Source organism: Oryctolagus cuniculus, chromosome 11, assembly GCF_051225735.1.
Source record: "Oryctolagus cuniculus isolate XC-2025 breed Fujian yellow rabbit chromosome 11, ASM5122573v1, whole genome shotgun sequence".
In the NCBI taxonomy this organism is placed as follows: Eukaryota; Metazoa; Chordata; class Mammalia; order Lagomorpha; family Leporidae; genus Oryctolagus; species Oryctolagus cuniculus.
In genome coordinates, this window is record NC_142877.1 from 111,249,732 (window position 1) to 111,263,156 (window position 13,425).

A 13,425-nucleotide genomic window follows, 5' to 3' on the forward strand; every position below is an offset into this window, starting at 1 on the left:
TCCTCCTTCCTCTGCCGTCCCCTGCCCTGCCCTCTCCTCTAAGTCCCTGGAGGTCTGACTTCAGTCTCCGCTGGTGAGCAGGAACCCGAGCCACTTCTCTCCTTCCTACCCCAACCAGTAGAAAAGGGCAGGCTAACCTGCTGATCGGGAACCGAGAACTCTGTACTTGCGATGCAGACACGGGTATCTGGGAGAACTTCAGAAAGTTCATGGAAACGTGCAAGCCAAAGATTCTTTTGGTGCAAAAACTTGTGACCTCTATACATAGTTTTTCCACGAACTTTTTGAAGATCTCTCGCATAGTTCTACAGGCCCAGGGCAGCCCAGTATTTTCCCATGCAAACCTCCTAATAACCCTAAGGGTGAGGCAGGACGATGCCTATTTCACAGGTGGAGAATTGAATTTAAGAAACCAGACAACTTGGGGCCAGTGTTGTGGCACAGCGGGTTATGATGCCAACATCCATATGATTGCTGGTTTAGGTCCTGGCTGTTCCATTGCCTATCCAGCTCCCTGCTAATGCACCTGAGAAGGCACTGGAAGATGGTCCAAGTACTTGGGACCTTGCACCCATGCAGATGACTCAGATGGAGTTCCAGGTTCCTGGCTTCTGCCCTGGCCATTGTGGTCATTTTGGGGAATGAACCAGTGGAGGGAAGATCTCTTTCTCTCTGTATCTCCCTTTTTCTCTGTAACTCTGCCCTTCAAATAAACACAGAAATATTTACCAAAAATAAAATAACTTGGAAAAAGTTAGATGGGAATGTGGCATTTGGGGATGAATGGACTGGGAACAGGCAGAACTTCTAGGATGATGGGAATGTCCCACATCATGATTGGAGTGATGGTGACACAGATGTGCACACACATGACAATTTGACAGGCTGAACAGGAGGGCTTAATCTGCGCAATTTGTGTTTTAAGAAAGTTAACTTAAAAAAAATAACTTGCAAGGGACCATGGTGCTGGTTCTAAATGTTTCTGGTTGCATCAGCCTTATCTATGGTACCATGCACTGCATATAAGTTTACATGGCTAACGTTACCAACCTGGCGGAATGTAATAGAACCCAGGATGATATATATTTTTAACTCTCCAAACCATAGCGTTGTAATCAGAAAGAAAAAAAAGAATTAGCTTTCTCTGCAAAGCCTTGTAACAGTTAAGGTCATTGCCTTAATAGACCATGCTAGGGCACTGTTTCTCAAGGTGTGTGTGAAGGCAGATGAAGGCATTGATTCACCACCACCACCTGCCCCGCCCCGCAGTGTCCTTCTCCTTCGAGGTGGCACCTACAGGAGGGGAAGTCTACCCTGCTGCTGGAGTCTGGGCTGGACCTGTGACTTTCTTTTGCTAACAGAACAGGTGGGCGGCAGGGCTGGTGGATCCCGAGGCTAGTCTCACAGAGTAGGTGTGCTCTGCACCTCTGCCACTGCCATGAGCAAACGCCTAGGCTAGCCTGCCCCAGCATGAGAGCCCTGGCCTGGGGCACATCCTCCACAATGGCCCAAGTCACGAGTGCGAACCCAGTCAAGACCAGCAGAGCTACCTCAAAAACACTTCTTGTAGGCCACTGAGGTTGTGTAGGGTTCAAGCAATAGATACCAGACAGAATGTTATTGGCATTTTGTATGGGGTACTTCCCCCGCCCCTTTTAAAAAAAAATAAAGATTTCTTTCTTTATTTGAAAGACAGAGTTACAGAGAGAGAGGGAGAAAGACAGAGAGAAAGAATTATCTTCCATTTGCTGGTTCACTCCTCCAAATGCCTGCAACGGCCAGGGCTGGAACAGGCTGAAGGCAGGGACCTGGGACTCCACCCCGGTCTTCCATTTGGGTAGCAGCAACCCAAGCACGTAGGCCATCTTCTTCTGCTTTCCCAGGTGCATTGGCAGGGAGCTGGACCGGAAGTGGAGCAGCTGGCACTCAAATTGGCACTCATATGTGATGCCGGCACTGCAGGAGGTGGTTTAACCTGCTACGCCACAGCACTGGCCCCTTCACTTTCTTACACAGCAAAGAACAGTAAGACCCCTGGGCCCCCAACCAGTAAATCCCTGCAGCATTCTCCAGACACACCCGCACACGTCCCAACGCTGCCTGGGGGATCGCTTGAGGTCCAGTGATCTATGAGACATCCTCAGCTGTCTCTAAAAATTTTATCTATCAATATCAAAGCCTGCAATCAGCGATATTCTTCAGCTTCTCAAGTGGGTTCTATGTCCTTGCCTATGTGACGACTGCCCCCGGGGCCAAGAGTTTAATTTACATAAGACCAGGAAACTGAACTTCTCTTTCCATCTAAGATCCCCTGAGCCAATGGACTCTTTTTTTTTTTTTTTTAAGATTTATTTATTTATTTGAGAGTCAGAGTTAGAGAGAGAAGGAGAGGCAGAGAGAGAGAGAGAGAGAGAGGTCTTCCATCCGCTGGTTCACTCCCCAATTGGCCGCAATGGCCAGAGCTGCGCCAATCTGAAGCCAGGAGCCAGGAGCTTCCTCCAGGTCTCCCATGTGGGTGTAGGGGCCCAGGGACTTGGACCATCTTCCACTGCTTTCCCACGCCATAGCAGAAAGCTGGATGGGAAGTGGAGCAGCCGGAATGTAACTGGTGCCCATATGGGATGCCGGCACTGCAGGAGGCAGTTTTATCCACTACGCCACAGCGCCAGCCCCAGTGGGCTCCTTCTAAGTGGCAGGATTCAACTCAGACGTCTTGTTCACGATCATGGACTGCTCTCCCTGGCCCATCACACCCACACGATCTTCTGCCCCCTCCCCAGTGATCTTCTCTCTGTTCCAAGCCTGCTTTTCCCTGCACACCTCCGAGGCTTTGTTCCACGGTGCCCTCTCTCCACTCGTCCCATTCTTCTCTCTCTGGGGAGCTGCTGTTTGCCTTGCAGGATTCACCCTGGATGCCGTGATGCGGTTCTGGCCCCACCGGGAAGAGCTGTGCTCCAAGAACACTCACTGTACTCAGTTGGCAGCTCCAGCGAAGCACTTGGTGCCTTGAGCTGCAATTACTTAAGGGCGGCTTCCCTGCTGAGACTGCGCCTCTTTACCATTGTCCCCGAGACTGTGCCTAGTGTGTTTCATGGGTGACAAATCCCAGCTGCACATGACAAGACTGTGATACTGCGAAAGCCCATCTTTCCAAGTGTCTCTGTGTCTTCCAATACATGCAGAGAAGGTGAGCGATACGTCCTTTCTGAAGCACCTTAGTGGCTCTGGTATTTGGAGTTCAGGGACTTGTGATGACTGAAAAAGATTGCTATAGCACACACAGCACAAGCCAGGCTCCCTGCAATGGGCGTGCATGATGCCAGCCTCCTCGGTGCTCCTTGGGGAGGTCTAAGCAGCCTCAGCCGAGAGCTGGCTGAGAAGGCAGTGTCCAGTCCTGGGGATACTCAGGGAGGTCAGACCTGGGGTGGTGTCCCCCTCCCCCACCCTGCCTCTCCAGCCAAGTCCTCCTTTGGCCGCAGGTGAAGATGGAGATGCGGCACAGTGGCTGCGGTGACTGGCTCTGTCCCTGTTCTGCCTGGATGACCCAGGGCCAACGGGGTGAATGACTTAGCCTCTCTGACCTTCCGTTACTGCCACTGTGACCCTGGGCACGGCAAGAGGATTCCAGGAGATGCTACATGGGAGGAGTAGAGCAATGGCAGTGGAGAAAGGACACAGCAGACACCACCAAGTATGATGGCTACAGGATCCCGATAGGATAGAGACACCTGGGACCCCAGCACTCCTGGTGCCCTCGGCGTCACCTGAAGGAGACGGTTTGGCAAAGGTTAGGTGGGCAGGGCTGGAGGAGCCAGAGTGGCCCTGCTGATTTCTGACTGTCACAGAGAGACCCTATGCCCTTCTCTTTGAGGAACTCAACTATACCTGGAAACCATAGGAGGAAATTTAACAAACAGATCATCCTCCTTCTCTTCCCTCACCCACTACATGTGAGTGTAAACCAGCGTTCCCCATCAGAGAGCTCATCCTCACCAGGTGAGAAAGACATCAATGACCCCATAAGAGGAGAAACACATGTGGGTATGGGGGTTCCTCTTCCTCTCTATACCCACACAGGGACATGTCCTTGAGTTGGCAAAAAGACGCAGGGCATATACAGGATCAATTTTAAATCATTGTCATTGATTTATTTATTTTAGAGCCAGAGACACAGAGACTCTCCCTGCCCCCCAAGAGCCTCCAATCACTCGTTTATTCCTGAAATGCCTGCACTAGCCAGGACTGCGGCCAAAGGTGGGAGCCGGAAACTCAGTGCAGGTCTCCCACATGGGTGGCAGCAACCCAGTGACTGTAGCCATCACCTGCTGCCTCCCTGGGTCTTCATCAGCAGGGCGCTGGAATTAGGAGCTGCAGCTGGTTCTCAATCCCAGGCCCCTGGGGCTGGCATTGTGGTGTGCTAGGTTCACCTGGCATCTCCGGCCATCCCATATGGGTACCGGCTCGAATCCCGAATGCTCCACTTCTGATCCAGCTCCCTGTTCATGCTCCTGGGAAAGCAGTGGAAGATGGCCCAAGTCCTTGGACCCTTGCACCCATGTGGGGGACCTACATGAAGCTCCTGGCTCCTGGCTTCTCTCTGGCCCAACCCTGGCTGTCATGGCCACTGGGGAGTGAACCAGTGGGTGGAAGATTCTCTCTTCTCTCCTTAAAATAAATAAATCTGTAAAACAAACAGACCCAGGCATTCTGATGTTGGCCATGGGCATTGTCACAGTGTCTCATGGGCAGCGTCTCAGCCGCTAGGCTAAACACCCAGGCTCCAGTAGGCATTTTTAAAGAACATTCCTAAGTGGGTTCCTAAAGGCAGGAGCTGACTCACTCTCATCGCTGACTCCCCTGAACCCAGGACATCTAGAGCATCGTGTGTGCTCAGCAAGCCTCTTCCGCGTAGCTCCCACCACGCATATTAAGGAGAGAGGCTGCAGCCAAGGAAAGCGTTCCAAGTGCAGCCTGTCCCAGCCGGGCAGGCTGACAAGCAGTCCTGGGAGATAAACAGCCTCCATCTGGGAGCTCCATGGTACCAGCACCGAGATTCACTGACATCCACATCCTAAAACTCACCTGTAGTGCTTAAGGGGTAGGTACAGTCTACAGAATGTCGCTGTCTGCCCACCATGCCGGGTACTGTGGGAAGCACATCAGGTATGCCACGGGCACAGCTGTCTCTGGAGCAATCTGAGGCCATCTCTGGGCTTTCGTGGTAGGTTTAACATCGCTGTGCTAGTTCACCTTACTTAGCTGATGTGGACTGAGCACCTACTGTGTGCTGACTGCAGTGCTAAGCGTTTTCAGGTGCCTCACTCCATGGATTGAATCTTTTCAGCACACAGAATGCTTCAACAAGCGGTCGGGTGCACAGATAAGGAGCCGCAGCCGGGGTTGGGAATCCAGTCTTTGGATCTCTAATCAGGGACATTTCAGAACACAGTGACTTCGTCCAGGGCATGGATGTGCGGATCAAGGGAGAGATGGAAGATAGAATGTTCCATAAACACAAGAGGACATAAAACAGATCTGCAGTATGGTCCCGATGCAGCCAGAAGACAAACAAACAAAAAAACCCACCAGAAAATGGATCGAAGGGAAGACATTACAATGTTAACAAAGATTTTTCTCTGAGTGGTAGACTCAGATGAATTTTATTGGCTTCTTTATACTTTTCTGTGGTTAACTAATTCCCTGCAATTTTCTCAAATGAGCTATTGCACGGATAAGGACTTTTGTAAACTGTAAAGTGCTACAAAAACCTAAGCAATGTGATTATGATGCTATTATGCACCTTTTCAAATTCTAATCGGGGCTCTCATTGCTGACTGCATGGCTGATGTTATCTCAAAGGGGAAACTCTGGCAGCTTCAAACAGCTTCCTTTTCTCCCAGGGCCTGGGGGATATCTCTGGGGAGACACCGGGCTGGAGGGAGAGCTTTCATGAACAGGGGCCAAATGCTGTTGTCCTGGGGAGGGGGACGGGGATGAGACATGGCGGGAGCAGGGGGCTCCTGAAAAGCAAGTCGGCAGACACAAAAGACAGATTTCTCCAGAGCTGGAATGCATTTGCTAAATTGCTTCTTAGGGCAGCCAGCTGAGGCACCGGAAGATTTGGACTCCAGGGAAAATGGCCCTTCAAGCAGTTTGCATTCATCCTCCCATCCCGCACCAGGACGGCCTTGGCTGACCCCTGAGCTGGCGGAAATGATGGCTGGTCATGCCTGAGGACCCCGACGGGGCGGAAGTGCGTCCCTGGGCTCCGGCCTAAGGGACCTCGGTTCACAGGCAGAGGACCACAGTGAGATTATGGGGACAACTGGAAGCTGAGACGTGGTCTCCTTGGCACTGATTTTTCTACGTAACCTTGAGCAAGTCACGGCTCTCAACGATAAGACCAAGAGTCAAATGACAAGTTCATAAAACAACTCCCAATGAGCAGACACCCACTGGGGCCATGTAGCATGCGGAGAGCTTTGCACTTTGTCCTGCCCATGCCACGGGTTAGGAACCACTATCAATCACGTTTCGAAAAGACATCTGCCATTGGAAAGGTTTACCTACTTGTTAAAGGCTATGCAATGGGTGAACAGAGCAGCTGAGATTCAAACCCAGACGTATTTCCACAGAGTTCCCATATATAACTAAGTCATTGCAATGCCTAGTCTTTCTAGTTCTAAGGCTAGATCATCCCATCACTCTAGAGCAGTGAGTGCATGTACCTACCAGGGTGGCAGAGACATCCTACATGCACCAATACTCATAGTCCCCTCTCTTCTTGGGCACATAGCTAGGGGGTTCAAGGGTGCTTCAAAAACTTTACATGGGGCCGGTAACATGGTGTGGCGGGTTAAGCTGCCACCTGCAATGCCAGCATCTCATGTGGGTGCCACTTCAAATCCCGTCTGCTTCTTCCAATCCAGCGCTCTGCTGTGGCCTGGGAAGTCAGCAGAAGATGGCTCAAGTGCTTGGGCCCTGCACCCCATGGGAGACATGGAGGAAGCTTCTGGCTCTTGGCTTTTGTCTGGCCCAGCGCTGGCCATTGCAGCTATTTGGGGGTGAATCAGTGGGTGGAATAGCGCGCGCTCTCTCTCTCTCTCTTTCTCTAACTCTGCCTTGCAAACAAATAAAATATCTTTTAAAAATCTTTATATAAAAATGGAATCAAGGCCGGCACCGCGGCTCAATAGCCTAATCCTCCGCCTAGCGGCACTGGCACACCAGGTTCTAGTCCTGGTCGGGGCGCCGGATTCTGTCCCGGTTGCCCCTCTTCCAGGCCAGCTCTCTGCTGTGGCCCGGGAGTGCAGTGGAGGATGGCCCAAGTGCTTGGGCCCTGCACCCCAAGGGAGACCAGGATAAGTACCTGGCTCCTGCCTTCGGATCAGTGTGGTGTGCCGGCTGCAGCACACTGGACGTGGCGGCCATTGGAGGGTGAACCAACGGCAAAAGGAAGACCTTTCTCTCTGTCTGTCTCTCTCACTGTCCACTCTGCCTGTTAAAAAAAAAAAAAAGGAATCAAAAGACAAGTATTTTGCTATTTTGCTGCAAATCTGAAGTCCATGCACAGCTTTTTCAGGAGATGCATCTTCCATGAACTTTTAGAAATCCCTCCCCGTGCACAGATTTCCAAGGGGAGCTCCGTGGCTGAGCTCTAGCCTGGGGAATCTGGCCAGGCCGAGGCTCGTCCAGGCAGCACTTTCAAGCCTCATTTGGGTGCAGTCCTCGCTTTCTCTTCTTTGGTGAGAGCCAGGGTAAGAAACTCCAGTTGAGGAGTCAAGGACATTGAGCAGGGCAGAGTCACGGGCTGGAAGGTGTCCAGAGAAAAACCACTCACCAATCAGGAGTGTCCATTTGGAGCTTATGTGAATAGCAGCCACCCAGCCTATGAAGCCATGGCCTAGCTCCTTGTGCTGCTTAACTAGCAGGCACACCCGAGCTTTCTGGACCCTAAGCGACAAAGGCAGTACCATGGAGCCTACGACGAGTCTCAGAGGCCACCTGTTTGTATCTTGTGAAATTCCTGCTACTGATGCCTTGGAGCAATGGGTAGAAACATCTCGAGGGTAACACTGAAGAACACCAGTTCACACCGGGACACTCCTCTGCTTTTCAGTGGCTTTTTTTTTTTTTTCTTTTTGACAGGCAGAGTGGACAGTGAGAGAGAGAGACAGAAAGGTCTTCCTTTGCCGTTGGTTCACCCTCCAATGGCCGCTGCGGCCAGCGCGCTGCAGCCGGCGCACCGCGCTGATCCGATGGCAGGAGCCAGGTACTTATCCTGGTCTCCCATGGGGTGCAGGGCCCAAGTACTTGGGCCGTCCTCCACTGCACTCCCGGGCCACAGCAGAGAGCTGGCCTGGAAGAGGGGCAACTGGGACAGAATCCGGCGCCCCGACAGGGACTAGAACCCGGTGTGCCGGCGCCGCAAGGCGGAGGATTAGCCTAGTGAGCCGCGGCGCCGGCCTTCAGTGGCTTTCATACCCACTATTTTATTTGTCCCACTCTAGTACCTAAGGAGACCAGCAGGGCTGTCCTTACTGCCTGTAGTTGACAGATAAGGAAGCCAGGGCCCCAGGGATTTGCTCAAAGAAGCTGGGGCTCTCATTCTTGCCTCCTGAAGTCTAATTCAGGGCTCTTCCCTGTGGTTTCCATACAACAGTGAAGTTTTATTAAACCACACAGACAGGGAGAGAAAGATCACAGGTCCACTGGTTGCCTGCTGTGTGTGTTAATCAAGTTTCCTAAAGCATTTTTCACTAAGGAAACCAAACCATGAGCCACGTTTATTCTTTTGTGGTAGGTAGAGGGGAAGCTGCATTTGATTCTGTTCTGCAAAGACTTTCCAAGGGTCTGCACAGCCTCAGCTTAGACTCAGAAGAGATAAAGAAAAGGGCATGGCTCCCCTTTCCCAAGTATCTGTATCAATTCATACACTGCACATAATTAATAGGCTCTTATTATACGCCTAGCCCTGTGCTAGGAGTGGGGAATGAACCCCAATTTCTGCACTTGTTCCTATAGTCTAAGACATGCAGAGCTCCAGGTGGGGGATTTTAACACAGTGTAATCATAACACAAATAAAACTTAATCTGGGGGGGGGGCATGTGCTCCATGCCATATTGTTCTAAGCTCCTAAATGAACCGAACTTATTTAGCTTCTTAAGTCTATCTTTCATTTCATAGATGAGAAAAAATCAAGGTACAGGGAGATGAGGTAGACTGTCTAAAGTCCCACAGCTGGTGTTCCAAAGTTTTGACATGAGATAGTCTTATTCCACAGCTGCTCTCTTATCTACGGCATAAATAGGACAGGCCACTCATCTGTGGAAGATTCAGCCCAAAGGAGGAGAGATCAGGATGATGAAGCTCAGTGAGCCCCTGGCCCTGGCACACAGATTGCAACTGGAGCCCACGAGGGCAAAGGATGGCTCTGGGCTACTTGGGTCTGGACAGGAAGCAGGCAGCCAGGTCACAAGGGTGAGCCTGGGGCCCAGATGTCCATCCACTGACTCTCACGGCCCTGTGACTCCTCCTCCCTGCATCTCTTTCCTCGTCTCCCAGGCCAACACTGTGATCCCTTAAGGCCCTGGAGCTTGGCACGCCCACAGAAGGCCAAAGGAAAGTGGCCTTGGATGGCCTGTCTTGGGGCTGTGGGCACTGTCCATCCTGAACCCTGCTGCCCGCTGTGTGATTAAAGAGTTGGTGACATGTGGCTGGCACACGAGAGCAGGGATGCATTCTGGTTTTTCTCTAGGGTTTATCTGGGATACAGCTGTTTCCACAGAGCCATCTGTTCCCTGGCATTGCTGTGCAGAGTGATGCAATACAGTGTTTATAGAATCTGCTTGTGTGTGTCTTATTTTTAACTTCTAATTGAGCCATGGTGATGCACTTGCCTTTTTCTTTTAGCGGGCTGAGGCTCGGGCAGTGTGGGTGTGGGCGGCCTGTCACCTCCCTAACACGAGGGCCTTGAGCTGGGAAGCCCTCTTCATTCAGAGGTGAGGCGGGGATCTCCCAACAGCAGGAAGGGAAAGGCATCCGACACAAGCTCTTCTCCTAACCAGAACTGCCCGCACACTGGACGCCTGAACCTCTTGCCTCTTGAACCCTCCTAAAACGGCTGGGGTTGGGTTTATTTAGTGATCGCTGTTCAGGTGGGAAAACTGAGTTTCATGCAAGCTCAAAGATCTCGTCCAGGACCACAATTTCTGATTGTAAGTACAAGGATCTTTCCAGTACATCACAGATACTTCACGTGGAAGACATGTTAGGGGCCATTGGCTCAACAAAATCTACTGGGCATGTAGCAGGCTGCCTTTCATAAGCATAAAGATAGGCTGATGAATTAAAAAATACATCAAAATCACTAAAGTCCCTAGGCTTCCATTCTAGTGGGGAAAGACATCATTAACGAAATACACAGGTCATGGACATACCGGTTGATGGTAAGTGTTGTGGAGCAAAATGAAGGAGCCCTGGAAGGTGGGGAATGCTGGGGGAGGGCTGGGTATTGCAATTCGAGATGGAAAGGGGTTTTCAGTATGTACGGAAAGACCACCCCACAGAGAAGCAGGGTCCCACACCACCTGCAGCTCTGCCACCAACCATTCGGTAACTTCAACCCCCCAAGCCGCCCTTTCCTCCTCCACACCAGGGAGCTGGTGCACACTGGCATGTGCAGTATGAAAAGCTATATGTGGCCGGCGCCGCGGCTCACTAGGCTAATCCTCTGTCTCGCGGCGCCGGCACACCGGGTTCTAGTCCCGGTCAGGGTGCTGGATTCTGTCCCGGTTGCCCCTCTTCCAGGCCAGCTCTCTGCTGTGGCCAGGGAGTGCAGTGGAGGATGGCCCAAGTGCTTGGGCCCTGCACCCCATGGGAGACCAGGATAAGTACCTGGCTCCTGCCATCGGATCAGCGCGGTGCGCCGGCCACAGCGCACCAGCCGTGGTGGCCATTGGAGGGTGAACCAACAGCAAAAAGAAGACCTTTCTCTCTGTCTCTCTCTCTCACTGTCCACTCTGCCTGTCAGAAAAAGAAAAAGAAAAAGAAAAAGAAAAAGAAAAAGAAAAAGAAAAAGAAAAAGAAAAAGAAAGAAAGGAAGAAAGAAAGGAAGAAAGAAAGAAAAGCTATATGAGAAAAACCAGGAGCCTCACTGCACCACTTGTGGCTGCCAGTTACTTCTAAACACACAGCCACATTCAGTGTGGAGGCAAGATCCTTGCTGAGTTGTTTTAGTGTTCGTCTGTTGTTTGTAACATCATTCACAGATCATACCAAATTATCAACTTAGCAGCCGGCGCTGTGATGTAGCAGGTAAAGCCGCCTCCTGCAGTGCCAGCATCCCATATGGGTGCCGGTTCAAGTCCCAGCTGCTCCACTTCCCATCCAGCTCTCTGCTATGGCCTGGGAAAGCAGTAGAAGATGGCCCAAGTCCTTGGGCCCCTGCACCCACATGAGAGACCCAGAAAAAGCTCCTGGCTCCTGGCTTTGGATCAGCGCTGCTCCAGCCATTGTGGCCAACTGGGGAGTGAACCAGCAGATGGAAGACCTCTCTCTCTCTGCCTCTCCTTCTCTCTCTGTGTAACTCTGACTTTCAAGTAAAATAAACAAATCTTTAAAAAAAAATTATCAACTTAAAAATTAGCCTGCTGTAGCGTTACTGAGTTTCAAGTCCCACCTGAAGTTGCCTTAGCAGGGCCAGACCAAACGATTCTGTGGGCATCTCAGGGCCTGCGGGCTGGACGCTCCCCAGCCCCGTCTTGGAGTTCAGGGGGCCTGGTTTCGCATCCTGGCCCCATTCAGCAAGGAGCTCATCTCTTCGAGCTCTGGTTTCCTTAGCTGTGAACCATGACTCACGATGTCCCTCTCCTGTTGTGGCTAGGATTCAAGCTGCACCTCCCCTACTCTTTCCCTGCAGGAAACCTCCAATCTCTAAAGGCTGGAGGAAAGCAGAGAAAGGTCATGGCATGGTGGCACAAAGAGCTGTGTTGATGCAGGAGGGACGAGAGCGCCGGACGCCAGCACAGGGATGCCCGGCAGGCCTCGGTTCCCGCATCACGGGCGGGAGACTGGTACGGACGCCCCAGGGGCTGGTCGTGGGTGGGTACGGCACGGTCTGCTGTGGGCACGGGATTAAGGAAGCTCTGAATCTGCACTGCCTGTTGACTTCCAATTCCATAGAAATCCACAGACTCACTGGTGTCTGTTTTTTTGCACTTTGTGGATGTTTGATAGGTTTCATAATTCAGCTTTCAACATAAACATGTTAACTCACTGGGTTTTTTTCTGCCCTTTTTTTTTTCTGGCTGCCATAGGCAGGATGAACAAGGAGGCGAGCCCAGACAGGGATGGTCTGACGCTGACAAACTGGAAGTGACAGCTGTCAGAACAAGCAGCACATCGTCTCAGGCCATTTCCTGCCAGGGCCAACAGCGTCTTCCTCCTCCGGCCAACCTCCCGCCCTCTGCAGCCTACACAATGCACCCTCAGTCACCAAAAACGGTAAACTGAGTTTAGTATCCTTTGGTTATTAAAAGGAGGGCATGTAGTTTAGCAAGATTCCCATCCAAATTGGTTAAAACCTAGCTCTCTGGGTGGTTTGGCATTTAAGAAAATGAGCTTCTCGGCTGGTGCCGTGGCTCACTAGGCTAATCCTCTGCCTTGCAGCACCAGCACACCGGGTTCTAGTCCCGGTCGGGGCGCCGGATTCTGTCCCGGTTGCCCCTCTTCCAGGCCAGCTCTCTGCTGTGGCCAGGGAGTGCAATGAAGGATGGCTAGCTATGAGTGCTGGGGGCTGCTGAGTAACACGCTGCTTCCAACCATTCTGCACACTCTGCCAGGCCTTCGGGGCAGGGAGGGGCCCTCAGTGTTTGTTGTCCCAGAGGAGAGGACGAAGATCAGTGGGTTCCTCACAGAGGGGAGGGCTTCGGCTCAACGAGGACTAGAATGGGTCAGCACCTGGACCTTGCCAGCAATGGAGTGAGATGCCTTAGGGGTGGTGAGCCCCCCGGCATCAGGAGCATCCCAGTCGAGGGCAGATGCAAGCCCACCAGGGATGCTGCAGGAGGGTTTTTAGATGGACAGCAGGGTGGAATGAACCCTCTGAAAGGTAGGGCTGGTGGGACATCTTTGCTCTTGCAGGTGCCACTCTTAAGGAATGAAGGCAGGCTTGTGGCCCTGCATTCATCCTCGTGAGCATGACTTACTCGGAGTGTACGAGCTGGATCCTGGATTGCCCTCTGCTCCCTGCCTTGAGATGTGGTCTCTCCTGGCACACATTCCCCCGAGCTTGGTGCTATCACCTGCACCTGCCATGCTGCCCTTGAACCTCCAGAACTGTGAGCGACACGAACGCTCTCCTTTACAAAGTCACCCACAGCCCCAGAGGTTCACAGTAGTAATGGAAAACAGAAGGATTCAGT

General features: G+C 51.9%; 1 protein-coding gene across 6 annotated transcripts in view; it reads right to left on the reverse strand.

The window, feature by feature from the left end:
* LARGE1 (LARGE xylosyl- and glucuronyltransferase 1) overlaps positions 1 to 13,425 on the reverse strand; it is a 564,622-nt gene that overhangs the window by 37,105 nt on the left and 514,092 nt on the right. The gene's annotated exons all lie outside the window — the stretch shown is intronic.